Here is a 15,394-nt window from a genome sequence, read left to right as displayed (position 1 = left end):
GAATTATGAAGCAGTTCTCATCACAGAAGCCAAAGGGTAAATTAATCCCTAAGATACTACTTTTCTTCAGTGGAGTCACATGCATATCCTTTTTCTAGGCCAGAAGACAGGGATTGTGTTGTATTTTATACCACTTTTATCTGGACTATCAAAATAACAAGAGAAAATAATTGTGTACTTGTAAATAGAGCTGCTCAGAGCACTCTCCAAGCCCTATTGAAAAAGCAAGCCTTAACTACAAGATTTGTTCAATACAGATGTATGTTCCCCATAGAAGGGCGGGAAGACAAGATTTTCAGTTTTAAAGACTGTATGTTTGGGAAATTAAGCAACAAATGAAGCATTTGGCTAAATCCTTGAATAGAAGAGAAAAGATAATTTACACAGGAAATATATTTGGATTCAAATAGAAAGTGTTACTCAGAAAAAAAAAACAAAATCCCTACCATGACAATATGATGGATAATCTCCCATTCTTGTCCAAGAGCAATTTAGTAGGAGTCTAAAAAAGAAGGCCTGAACATAACCTTGTTCTGAACATGTCACAGGACACCATACAGGCATCTGCCTTCATATGCGTCTAGGAGGAGGCTGATTATATTCCTACCAGTTCTTAAAAGCCAGAATACGTCACAGTTACTAGAGATTCCCAGTACATCCTGGAATATCCACATTCACCATCAATTCAGTCCTCAGCTAGTGCAACGTAATCATTTAGTAGTATCACAGTTCAGCTTTAAAAGGGAAAAAGGGGAAAGGGACTGCAAGCATGTATCAGCCATGCACGCATTGCGCCATCCAGGAAGACACATTATCACAGAAACCTGAAAGTGTATGGGTTTTAACGTAAGAAAGTGAATATATTGTCTTCTTAGTCTGTTTCTCAGGACTATAACTTTTGTTCTAAGGATCTCAGCCAAATTACTGGAATAGAACGGAATAATAGTAGGAGTAGTTTTTCCTGAGTATCTCCTATAAAATCAGCTCAACACAATGTGAAAGCTCTCTTGCCTTCAGTTAGTGTTTTTTTGCCTAGTTCCCCCAATACAATTTCACTTCATGTTTTGCAGGGATCTCTCCTTCATGATGAAAACATGAAGATGCTGATGAAAACAGAAAAAATATATTCAGATTTACAGGACCTTAATCACTTTAGAAAAAGTCTTCATACTGAGATAAGGTCACCATTACTTTTTAACTTTGTGCTGAAAGAACGCAAGTTAGCTAATTATTAGTCTCCACGCTGTTTAGTTTTCTTTTCCTTTTGATATCTTTCCTTGCAGTCTCAGGTACACTTTCCGTTTTAATGAAATCTATTGGAATTTTTATGTAGCAATGTCCTTTTGGAATGTTACACATGACAATCTTTTGGTGCTGTTTTTTCTAACCCTACTGGGATTTATAGGTCAGCTGTAAGCATTTCATGTCTAGTTCTTACACTCTCTAAAGTGACTGAATAGCTGTAGGATACTGTTTGGGTGTATGCTGCAGTTAAGCAAATTCAGAAAGTCTGAAAGGTTAACAAAAGCAAAAAAAAAAAAAAAAAAAAAGAGCATGTCTAATTATTCTTGGAGCAAAAATAAACTACCCAAGTAAATTCATGTTCAGACGAATTAAAGATCCTCCCTTTCTCTCTACCCATCTAGAACCATATACTAACCATAACCATATCATAAAGACTTTATTTTGTAAAAAGTAAGCTCTCCAGTCACTTAAGAGTACCTTTGTCAGTTGTTATGTGATGTGTTCAGTCTAGAGTTCAAAATCCTCAATCAAGTTGTTGCTTTGTTTGCATTGTAACATTCTAGAAATTGTAGGATTTCCCCTTTCTTCTTTAGTATCTTCTTCTCTGTGACAGACATTGCTTTTACCTTGCCACATGGTCTCATATCCCATAGTGAGATGGTATGAATCATGTTCTGCATCACTGCTAATGAGTTCAATCTAGATTTCTCTTAATGTTGTTAACTCAGACTCTTTCCACTGCTTTTCTAATCTGATCATGTTCCTCATATGTGTAATTAACTGTAATAATATTATCTCTTATAGCTATACACCTGCAGTGCCAACCAACTTTCCCCATTTCCTTATAGGCTACCAAATCATTTCCTTAGTGAACTTTATTCTGAAATGTAGAGAGAGAGGAATTTACAATGAAGATGCCGAAAAGGTCTGTGGCCTTTTCATCTTTTTTGAGGTTATATCTATCCTTCTCCTATTCTCAAGGAACCACAGAGGTAATCATTTCTGAAATCTGGCTGGTAGTGTAGATCATGGTATCATAATATAGTGGGTTGGTGAAAGCAAAAAATATTTTCCTGGAACATGTGAATGTTCCAGATACAGAAAAAAAAAAAAAAAGAAAAAAAGAAAAAAAGAAAAAGAAGCATTTGTAAGGATTGGTACAATTAGATACTTTCTATTCCTGCAATGGTTTGAAGTTGTAAGTGTTTTGGAGCTTTCTCCAAGCCTTACCCTACAAAATGAGGACACTTTAACAGACTCTAAACAAACCCTTCTTCTAAAGTCAGGTGAAAGTGAGATAACCCAACACTTCACAGAACTGTTTCTGAAGAGGAATCTTATTTTAAACACGATCCTGAAACTGAAAGTGTATTTTTTTGTGTTCAGCTTTTGACAAACAGATCTAAAAACTGAAATTGAGTTAGGACATGATTAAAGATTGATTTATCAGGAAACTCAGCATGAGATTTACAAATAAAAATACCATGTTTCTTCTTTCCACATGGTTGCTAAGAATCATGAATCTATTCAGACTTCAGTCTTACCTAAAATAATCAGAATGCAAAACCATACATCATGCTTGTTTGTGGTTTTGGATGTGTATCTCATAATCAGCAGCCACTGACAAACTTTCCAGAAAGTAATCCTTAAAGACATGTGTTGCGCTTTGCAAACACTATGACAGACTTACAGTTGATCTATACTGCAGTTTTGCCATCTCCATGTTGCAATTCAAGCACAAGATTTAAAGCTTAGTTTTAAAATTACTTCTGCTTATCTATGAAACAAAAAAAACAGGCAGTTGTTTTGTAGCATTTTCTAAAAGAGAATGGGCTTGAAAGACACTGTAACTTCCCTGAGAACAGTGAAATATAGTCAAATTGCTTTTGGATCCAGCCTTTCCATTACAAATCCCATAGGAAATTATAGTTTGCAGATGGCGAGTAAATGTCTCGAAGAGATGTGATCTAAGTGATGCTTATCCTCATTCCTGTCTTTTTTTCCTGTTTCTCTCACAGATCAAGAGGCTTACTCTAATTCCCCAACACAGCTTTTATTTTAGAGGGCATTTTAAATATTTTTTAGAGGAAATAGCATTCAGAGGTTCTTCCTCATGAATTTTACCCTATTTTGCTCTACTATCATTGCTGGTAATTGTAGAGGCAACAACAATTTCTGTTTTTCTGGCTGTACTCTGCCACTTTAAAACCTCTCAAAATGGAAGTTCAGCTTTAGTATGCAGCTCTTGTGCTTCAAATATTCTGCAAACTTTCCAAACAAGGTATTCAGTCCCCTGCCCCTATCTACTGCTCCCACTTTCCTAGCATATACAGCATTTTGTAAAGGCTGAATATCAATTCAATGGCCTGTATCTCCCCACATATGCAACTAATGGAATAATAAGCCTTATGCCCTGTAAAATTCTTAGTGGAAGTAACTAGTGATTTCTTTTACCTGTAACAATTTGCAGGGAAATTGTGAATCCTAACAGTTCTATATATAGGAGTTAGAAGAATATTATCTGTCCACCACAGTTATTGTAACTCTTTTTTCTGTACAAAGCATTCATCATTACTTACCTAGTACTATTATCTTGAGATTAGTTGTCATACCTTTGCTAATAGCCAGCAGTCTATATCATGGAAGTAATTTTATTAAAAGCATTTATCTTTCACTCTCATTCAGATTTTTATTTATTTATTTATTTATACTGACGCTTGTAGCATTGATTGTAAATAGTTTTAGGGGAGTCTGGGGAGCTTTATGTTCCCCTCATAAGAGCCCAAATCCACACAGCCATCTAGTAAAATACAACTATTCTCACTTGGTGGACCACCTCAATAGACAGGCCTACAAAATCACAGTGTGGTCTTCGGGTAAGTAAAGCAGAAGCCAAATGAGCAGAGCAGTTATTAGAAACATAAAGTCAGTAACACTAAGCAGTCTGAAGTTTCTTTGGAAAATTAAAAACTATTTTACAAGAGGAAACTTAATTCAAACATAAAGAATGTGTCTGTATTCAAGATGGAATGAAAGGGCTGGAAGAAGTTGAACAGGCCAGAACTTGCAAAGTTAAAGGATTAGTTGCAATATGCATTGAATGCTCAATGGAGTGAAGTTCAGGCAATAGGGCACCAGAATTTGGCTTGAGAGACTTGACTCTATCATTAACCTTAAAGGACCCTAATTTTATTAAGCTCTGAGTAAGCAAACCCTGAGACGCTGGCCAATTTAAGGTAATGGGAAAACCCAGATCACAACTGATTGCTTCCGGAAGGCTCATCTTTGCCTATAGGAATAAAATATACCCAGGTTCCAGTTCTGAATTCATTTAATTATAAATTGCCTCTCTAGTTCTGCTTCATGTGCCTCTTTCCCATGAGATAAATTTGTTTAATTTCCAAAGAGATCCTGAGAGAAGCAAGAATGTCAACAGCAGTACTGCAAAGCAAATAATTCAGAGCCATCCAATCCTACCCTCTACAGTCTAATACTTTTCTTTTAATTGCTGCCAAGTTTGCATCTTTAATATTCAAGAGAAGTATGCTTCCCCTCATACTCTGTGAAGAAGAAACATTACTTACATTATAACTTTTACATTCAGAAAGAAACAAGGGAAAAAGAAGCATAATTCATTGCTACTAAGTTTTACTTCAGAGTTAACTCCATTGAATCATTGAAATTAAAGCAGCATACATTTGGAGTAACTTGGTGATGAATTAAGCTCACAGTCAAGATATTTACAGCTACTTGTGTATTCTGGATAGCAGTCACTCATAAAATTACTGTAACAGTCAATTCCTTCATCCTGATTTCCTTATGATTTACACTATAAATAGATTTGCAGAAAAGATTTCCCAAACCATGATTTTTTAAAAAATCATTTTTCTTATTGAGAACCTTTGGTGAAAATGTTTAAAATAAAAGGCAATAAATGACTCAAACCAATATAAGATGTATTTATTTGTTTTAATCATAAATAAGTTTACCTTTAATCATAAGGTAACCACCTCTCTAAACATTATTTCACACAAAACAGTCAGCATAAATCTCTTGGTAATTTTGGGTATTTTAGCCAACACTTTCCAGCAACATAAATATTAACTCATTAAAACATTTAGTCAACCAGAAAATGTTGTGGAGTGTTTTTTTAAGTACAAACAAATGAAACCAGAAAAATCATCTGTATAGACCTCAGCACAGAGGCAACCCATCCCTTCTGAGCATAACCAGCAAGCAAACCTCAAATGGCTTTCCTTCAAAGCAGCACAATCTTAGTGAGCCAGAGCCTGGGAAAGAGTAAGACATACAGCAGCATTGCTTCATGTGGAAAATTCTTCTTCATAGGCAGGGCCTAATTTGGGTCACATCATTCATCAAACTTCTGCCAGGGTCAAAGGCTTGTGCAAGCATTAAAGGTAAGATGAGACCCTGAAGGTCACCAAGAGAAAGTCCTGAGAAGGTCTTAGATAAGGACTGTGAGATGGTCTTGGCAGAAAAAGGTGAGAAAAATTAGACAATTAGAATAAGCACTTGAAAGGCTTTTAGTATAAATTCATGATTTGACCAAAGACTTTATATTCTGTGAATATAAATATATTCTGTGAATATATTTTTAACACTTTAATTGATATTATAATTTGATTTACAAGTCTCACTGAGTGGAGTGATCTGAATAACAAAGAGATTCAGTTTTCCTTCACAAGTGTCCCTGACAGATGAGGGGACAAAATTGCTGAGCTGCTCAGGAAATTGCAGCCCAACATACACCATTGAATTACTACTATTCACCTACCCTTGCATGTGCTTGTCTTCATTTTGCATGAGACTGGACTCAATCCCTTACATATATATATGTAATATTGTTCACACTTTCTCTAGCAAGCATGTTATTTCTATTCATCTCAGAGCTGCAAAAATATTCTCCCAGCACATTGTTTAATGCGGAAGAGTAGAACCCAGTGGTTAGGTAGAGGTCATCAGTGCCATCCAAACTCTTTCTCCATTATATTTATGTGATTAAAGTTTAAATACAGATATTTCTATGAACTTAAGAACTAAGAATGACACCTTCATGCTCTGGTAGTAAAAGATATTCCTGATTTCAATACAGTCAGTCAATCTATTTTTTCTTTCCACTAAAATCTTGATCTTGACAACTTTCTGGGGCAAAGAATTTTACAGTTTAATCACAATTCTTGTAAAGAAAAAATTCATTAGATTAGAATTTCCCACCTATTTCCAGCTCATATGCTGAATTGTCAACACAGCAGGGAAAATATGCGTAATAAAATAGCCTAATTAGAAAACCCAATGGTTTGCCCAGAACCCTGAATTTCACACAAAACCCGTGATATATTCTTTGGAACCTATCTCTCTTCAGTAGTTTAAAAGACTTGGACAAGAATATGAATGGAGGGTTTCCCACCTACAGCATGAATGTACTTCCTTCTGACTGAAAGGAATTATTTGCAGTTGGTACAAAATGAAGCAAATTATGATTATTTTGTTTACTCTTAGGTCTACTGCCTTCTTTTGTTTCCTTCCAGTTAAAATTACAGATCTAGGACAGCCTCAGACCTCACCAAGTTAAACTCCCAGAAGTATCTAATAAGCCTCTAAGTGACTAATATGCTTCTCATCAGTTAACTGAATTTACTTTTCAGTGTCATTGTACTGTGCAACTATCTGATTCTGTCCCTTCCATATCTGGTGAAAAGCAAAGATCTTACCTTAATTCCCCAGATATCTATTTTAAAATAATAATAACCAACACATAATAATTATTTCTCTTACTTTTTTTCCCCAAATTTGCTTCTCCTCACAGTTCTTCATGGCTAATACATCATCTTGGTTTACACACCTCTCTAAATTCTCCAGGATTTTCAAACAGGATTTTATGGAATATAAAGAGCACACCAGGACTTTGTGGTCAGTAATAGACAGTGCCTCCCAATAGGTATATTAGTCTATATGAGACATTGTAAACAGGGAGCAATGATAAATCTTCTATGGCCAGATTTTTTTTCTTTATATAAGGAATATTTTTGAAGACAATTAGGGATATAATCAGATGGATTTAACATGCATTTTTATACTTTGAATGGCATCTGCATTGAGGAGTGATTCAGGGCGCCCACTGTCCGTACTTGTAAAGTCAATGGAAAGCAGTAGGCTCAGATAACTTCCCATGGGTCTTGCCATTAATGCTCTCTTTCCTGACTAGAGAGGTCCAAAACATAGTACCTTCTGGGGAGAGGAGTAGTTAGTGTCCCTCTCTTGAATACTGGTCTTATTAAAAACATTAATGATAAATGATGGGATATCTGCCCATGGTGGGTAGATATGTTCAACCTGAAATCAACATGAAAAAATAAATAAATAAATTAGCCCCAAAATGCTAAGGCTGTGTAATGGTAAGAGCAAGGTGATTTCTTATGAATTGCATTGCCTTTGCCAGTTGCTTAGACAACCCCTTATCCTCACACCAGCCCTGAAAGAAGAAAAGAAATGGGGCAGGATTGTCACTGTGGATTAACTGGGGCAGACAGAAATCCCACTAACTGCATCTGACTTAGGAGAGAAACATGCAACATTGTGCTAAAAATATTCCCATTTTCTTCTTTTCTCAGGCACTTCTTTCACCCCAGAGAATGGAAACATGGCCAAGGAGGCTGATCGTGTGACCCTGGGAGCAGCAGAAATGAGTGCTCTGGTTTGAGCAGTCTCTGGTGGGATCCTAATGAGCAGCGTGCACTGGACACTTTTGGCCCAGATCATCAGTCTCAGACCTGCAGCAAATTTCATAGTTACCACTGAGCTTCTTATATATGGATTACGAGTAAAAATGATCCTCCATTCTGGCAATATTGTTTCCCATTTCAGCTATACCATATTTAATACAAAAAATGTACCAGGAACTCACAGTGCTTCTTTAAATAAGCAGAAGTGCTTAATCTGGACTTCTGCATCTATGACTTCAGGTGCACTTTAGGTCAATACCTGTAAAAGTATTAGAAAGGAGGAAAGTGTAAGAGAAAATATAATTGTTTACTCCTCTCTTTTCCTTGGCTTTATATCCCATGTATTTCTTCTCCAATATCAAATCTTCCCATGTGACTGGTCTGGAGTTGATGACAGCTAAAGCGCACATTAATCATTTCCACAACGCCAAAGACTGGGGCAAGAAGCAAATATCTGCCTTTGAACAGTCGCCTGAAGCTGGCAAAAACCAATTGCCTTTTAATATCTTTCAGTCAGCAAAAAGAAAAACTTACTCACAGGGGTCTCTGATGGTATTTGAAAGACAGATTTTCTGTTGAATCAGAAAAATGCCACATGACTCAAAGTCCTGACCCAATTTCATTTCAAGCTGCCTGTCAGATTTGCTCAAAATAAGTATTGGATGTGTGACTGGAAACCTGTTGGACCAGGTATCAAATGGATTCCTACAACTAGTGTAAAGGCAACATTATTCTTACATCAGGCATCTGGATCAATGTAAAGGAAATACTAATTCTGGAAGAGGGGACAGCAAGGGTGAGTAGGATAGACCAGTGGTGCCTTTTTGCTAGTTTTGGGCCCAGAGAAAAAACATATGGAAATATGTTGTCAGTCCTTTAGGCTACCTCAGTCAGTACCTTTAGGCTAATCTGTACCTGTTGAGTATTACCCCAAACTGTTACTTTGATCACATTCAGCACCTTATCTCAAAGCTAAGCTTCAAATCAAGACACATACAGGGACAGACACTCCTCATAGCAGTGTGCTATTCCATTAGCATTCATCAACCCTATTCCTTGTCAGCCTCACAAGGAAACTTTACTATATCCTATAGAAAAAATACAGCTACTAGGACAAAATTTATAAGTTTTGAGTAGTCAGGCCATGTGAATCCATTGTTGCAAATGGTTTGTATCTGCACTGCTGACCATATGCTGGTCACGCGCTGACCACAAAAATACAGGAGCAACTTTTATACAATTTAAATAAAGTAAAAATTAGGCTATTTAGTGGTCTATTCAGATATAGAAAAGAGTAAACAGACCCTTCAGGCACAAGAAATCAATCTGTGATCATATCTTACTAAGAATTAAATTTTTCTTTGTTTCAGGTGAACTCAGTTTTCAAACATGAATTGTTATGTTCCTGTTTTCTGTTATCTTCTTGTCCTAGCAGGCATGAATTTTATTCTATATCCATTTCCTATTCTTTTTTCTTTTTCTTTTCTTTTCAGTATGTTGCCCTTTCAGGGAAAAAAAAAAAGAAAAAAGAATCCACTTGCATCATTCAAGCACCAGCATTATTTGATGTATCAAAGAATTTACTATTATTTTCACCATATTTTCTCTTCCATTGATTTCAGAGTTCCACTTTGTATAGGTGATTCTTCTTTGAATTTGTATAAATCCAGACTTTGCTTTGCATATATGTGTTCACTTTCTGCTTTGTTTAAATCCAATTTCTGCTCTTATGAATAGTTCTGGTAATAATTTAATCCAGTAAAAATAGATCAATAAATCAAAACTCCTATTAGTGCACAGGCACAGGCACATCAGTGCACAGGCATATCCTTAATTCATTTAATTACAGCCAAGGGTCATAAAAACATGGCGCTTTACCAAAAAACTTGAATTTTGTTTTTTCAAGCATAATACTGGTGATATTTTCCTATTTTCCTGGCTGTGATTAATCTTCTATAAATTTAAATGTCTTATCTTAGACATTGAGTTTTGAGCCCAAAGAAGCATCTGAGGTCAGGGGGTTCTGTGCATCCTTGCACGTGTACAGACCAGGGATGGAAATGTGCACTTTCCTTCAAATTGCTCTCTGGCTTCCATTCCATTACAAAATTCCTGGGTTAACCAGGTGAATTAGCTCTACCATTCACTGTGACATTAACTTATTAACGTCAAGTGACATATACCCCAAAATGAGCTCTTGAGGTGCACATTTGCAATCCATTCTTTCATCCTGATTTGTAGTGGTTTATTTAACATAATAGGGATGTTCCAGGAGTTACTCTCTGTTGTCATTAGTCATGGGTTTCTGAAAAGAATGGTTTTATATGCACTAAAAAAAAAATTGCTCTTTTGATGCACAAGAAAAAAGAGTGTAATTGGTTATTCGATGTTTTCCTAATATTCAGCTATCAGGAAGCAGGGAGATTGCGGCTGCTACATCTCAGGGATGTTTACTGACTAGTAGGGAACTACATTTCATGGAGTTTGTATGCAAGAAGATGAGCCAAAGGCCATATTTTATGATTTAAAAGCCATAGTAATCTACCATAAGTGACAGTTTTATTCTCCATGTTAACGAAGTCTATTATATAAAGGAAAAATAGAGCAAATTTTTAATGGATGTTCACCCTTCATAAACTCCATAAGATACGGAGAGGCTTGTATTCTCTTGGTGGTATCCTGAACTGAAGAAGCACTAAAAAAAATATTTCCTAAGAGGCACTATGAACCTTTTGTTTTCCCCAAAGTATGTTTTCTTTTTGTTTTGTTTTCTTTTGTTTTTGGATAATGTATTATTGAAAGGGATGAAAAAAGTGAAACATTCCATTTATAAAAAATATTTGGAAGATCAACAACCACATTTTTCCTTCCAATCAAGTATTCCCATGAGCTAGAATAGCCCATATTCAACAAAGGGAATGTGGCTTCTATTTTTGCCTGTGAGCTGGGTGGTCCAACTGGCTAGTGCATTGGCCTTTCTCCTCTGAATACTTTGATTTTAATAATAGCTTTGGGCATAACTGAATGGGAATGTGATGTGTTCATTCTGCTTGTCCTAATTGTATTTTAAACCCTCTGTATAACATTTACTTTAATTCACTGGGGATATTTGGATATCGGGTTATAACTATTTTTGCATAAATTATTTTTTCCAAAATAATTAAAATTTACAAGAACAATCACACCAATCATAAAATGTATGGCATCTCTTGCTTGCTAGAGCTGCTGTAAAATTTCAATTTTAAGTTAAGTTTTGTCATTTTATTTTCTTTTCTTCAAAATAACTTGCAGCAGGTTTTTCTTATCTCTCCTTATTCATAACTACATAAGCATTTTTTATGTATTTACAAATCACGATGAAGGAGAGACAGATGCATTTTGCTTGGAGGTAGGAATGGAGCCTCACCATTTTCACTTTGTCTACAAATGAAAGTCTAGCATTTATGCAAGATTCCCCTAAACCAGATTTATGACTCCCTGCCAGACACTCTCATTCACATGGTGTGATCATGACACTTCTCCCTAGATCAGGAGTGCCTCTATCCCAGCTGCTAGTCATGCTGATCAGTTTTTTTGTAGACTGTATGTTACAGCTTGAAATATATTTGAAACTTGCCATTTTTGGCTTGCCTACAAAAAGAAAGAAAGAAAAAGCCATGAAAATAAAGCAAGAAGAATGGCCAACACACACACAAAAAAAGGATGATTAATGTTTTTTATCTGCTAATATGTTACCAAGATCAGTAATATTTTAGAATGATGACTGGTGTATCTTTGAAGGCCTAAAGTTTGTAAGACTGAAATCTGCACTGAGCGGATAAAGAGAATTGTGGAATAGATGTTTGGAAATGTTTGACGGACATTTGTTTAAAGCAGTTGAGCTAAAACGAAGCCTGGCCTTTGTAAAGGAGGGCATTAAGGAAGTCATTTGCTGAGATTCTAAAGCAAAATACTTCTTTGAATTCTCTGTAGTCTCCATCACTGGACTGAAAAGTATTTGTTGAATATTAGAAGGTATTAGAAGATGAGGAAGAATCACATCGATAAACATATTTACTTGCTTCTTCGCAAGAAGAGAATTAAGAAAAATGCAAAAGGATACACTTGTTACTTCTGATCATACTTCTCTGAGTACCTTCTCATGAACTTTATGGGTGGTATCAGTGTGCACAGCTAACACCCAGTGGAGATGGAGACTTTCAGAAAGCACCTGGTGCTTCTGAACAGAACAACAGAACAACAGAACAACAGAACAACAGAACAACAGAACAACAGAGACGGAGCTGATCCTCCCTGCTGCTGCTGTTCTGAAAGCAAACAAGTCAAATTCTCATCTCTCCCCATGAAGTACATTGGGAGAATATCAGTATCTATATGACAGAATACAAATACTGCTTATTTATCTTGAACTAATGGAAGCCTTCAGCCTTCATACTTATCTCACCACTAGTCCAGTGAAATCAAAATTTCACTTGTGAGACTAAAGTGACAGATTGAAATAAAAGGTAACTTGAGTTTCAAAAGTATTGAGTATCTGCAATTCTTACTAACCTCTGTTTCTAGCGTCTGTTTTCAAAAAGAAATGAAGTAGTATGCAGATGATGTACTCTGACCACAAAAAAAAAAAAAATGCATCATGTCTCAGTCATACTATTCTAGGCTTTCAAACAAAACAAAAAGCCAGACTTGTTCAGTATGGGGATATGGGGCTCTGCCAAGTTAAGAGATGTAGCATTAAAGAAGTAAAGAACTGGAATTCAGATAACTTGGTTTTACTACTGTGGGTTTTTTTTAAGAATATAAAATAACCATAAAACTAAACAAAACAAAACAGCTCACTGAGATAAAGACTACCACAGCGACATATTGGAGAGAATTGTGGAGTGTTTTCAGAAGGAGAGGTCGCAGCCAACTGTATGAAAAATTCACGTAGAAAACATCTAAGGAGAGTCTGTGTATTTCCATTATTTTTTATTGATTTTATACATTAAGCTTACTGTAGCCCCAAAGAGTATATTTTTATTATTGTCCCATATGATAACATGTTTCTAATACTATATATTGTTTTGCATCCACGTTTCTGGTAATATGGAAGACCTTCATTTAGTGCACAGAAATTCATGCATCAGCCACTCAAAATACTCTCTGAGAAGTGCTCAAACTTCCTACGGTTCATGATTAGCTCATATGAGACATACTGTGAAGATATTTATTATCTCCTGATTCAATTTTTTTTTTTTTTTTTGGATGTATCAAGCTAGGAAAAGGACATCTCAATGCATCCTTTCTTTATCATGACTTTGCAATTTATATTACATACTATTGCAGCAGGTTTTATTAATTCTATTTATGCAGTGTTACATTAGACATTGCATGGGTCAATCCCAAGCCTTTATTTGCAGTTTTTCATGCTTGTTAGAGAAAAATTTTACAAAAATACTTCTAATTAAATTTTATGAGAGTTCTTAGTGTACACAACTTGGAGTCAAATACTTTTTCCTGCTTGTTTTTTCCTTTCAACTAGAAGATAATGTAGATTCTTTTAAAAAAAAAAGTGGTTACTGTCACCATAAAACCATAATGGCCTGACTTATAAATTGGTCTCATTGCTTTCATGAGTATATTATAACGAAAAAGGAATTATCATTGTCCATTACCATTATTATTATAGTTCATTATTTTTGATATAGTAGCACATAAGGGAAAATTATAGATCAGAGATATATAGTGTAATTCCTCATACATTTTCCACAGTTGCTGATCTATTCAGATAATTTAAACTAGATGAAATGAGATCTTTTCTCAGTGTGTGTGTAAGTCACCCTTTCACAGACTCAGCAGCAATATAGAGGCAGAATATTTTCACATTTGCATATACTGTTTTCCAAGTAAGCAGCCACTGGATTACGCCTTCATGTTGGTAACTGGCCTAAAGACACAGATCTCAGGCTGGCCTTAAGTCCTCCAGTTTTCAGTTTTCACTTCCAAATCTGTAACACAGCATATATCACTTGGGAAATGTGAGTAGCAATGCTTGGGAAAAAAAGAAAGAAAAACAAAATTTCAGCAATTTGCTTTATTAATATAGAATTCATTGCATTATGGTCCTTGGAAACCAAATAATTTAAGATGCACCATTTTTTCCAAATTCTGCTTCAATATTGGTGTTTACTTTCATGAATGTAATGAAAGAACGAAAGATTCTGAAACCCACAACTATCAATCATAGTCATCGACAGCATGGTAAAAACATTTGACAGATTCAAATATTTTGACTCTTCACATCTGAAAGTTGATGCAGGACTATTCTCTTTCAAATTTAGCTACATTCTTGCTCCTTTCCGTATTCTTTTTCTAAAAAAGGCCTCAGCTGTCATAAACTATCATACTGGATCTTCAACATATCCATGCAAAAACATACAATATTACATTTTCCTCAGGAAAACCCTCCAGTTTAATTAATATAGTTGACTAATACTAGAAATGTCTGTAGTCTAGACTAGCTATAATTTATTTTTATTTCTAAACTATTACCCTACAGCATGAATTGACAATATTAATTGTTACATAAGATAAGGTTAAGATAAGGTTACATAAGCCTATAAGATAAGCCTATCTTTCAGTCTTACAATCTGCCGAATTTGAAGTATTTAGCCGGAACCATTTTCCTTGACCTTTTGTGATTAAATCAAAATTCTTCACCACTGTTCTATAACTACTTCAGATAATATACTCCACACAGATGGAGAAGTGTCCTGATCGGTCACAACGGAAGTATAAAAATTATGCTAACTGGTTTGACTTCTTTATACTTCTTACAAAGGGAAAATCATTGTTTAGTATAACAGATTTACAGGAGTTTTTTTCTTTAGGTATCATAACTTTAGCTATCATCAAAGGTGCTTTGACATTTGGAGTTCCAGTTTTGCTACTCTTCTAAAGAAAGTACGCTTAAAATGAGTTATTTTTGCAAGAGAGAAAAAATTGAAAGATTTTAAAAATTAGGAGTCGACAAATATACAGCCAGTATGATTGCCAAATAGTGGTATTTATCCAAAAGTTTCGAAAAGTAATTTTAATGCTCAAATTAATTCCTAAAAAGGCAAAAAATTGCTGGCAGAGCTCTGATTTTAAAATAATCTGGGATAAATTAGTCAGTCTGAGAAAAGCCAATGCACTCTCTGCTGACAGAAAAATTCATTACTACCACCTCATAAACATTATATTTGAAGCAAATCTTTCTTCTTAGGAGACTCAAGCTCATGGGAATCCTCTTAGCTAAAACACTAGGAAAGGCACAGAGCTCTGTAAGATGTTGCTCCTATAAAATTCCTATAAACCATGGTCTTTCTTATAAAATTTATCCTTAGAAATTACCCTCTCTGACAAAACCCATCCAGGTCAGG

This window comes from Nothoprocta perdicaria, unplaced genomic scaffold (assembly GCF_003342845.1).
Source record: "Nothoprocta perdicaria isolate Ctin4 unplaced genomic scaffold, notPer1 scaffold_131, whole genome shotgun sequence".
NCBI lineage: Eukaryota > Metazoa > Chordata > Aves > Tinamiformes > Tinamidae > Nothoprocta > Nothoprocta perdicaria.
Note: the sequence above shows the minus strand (reverse complement) of the source record.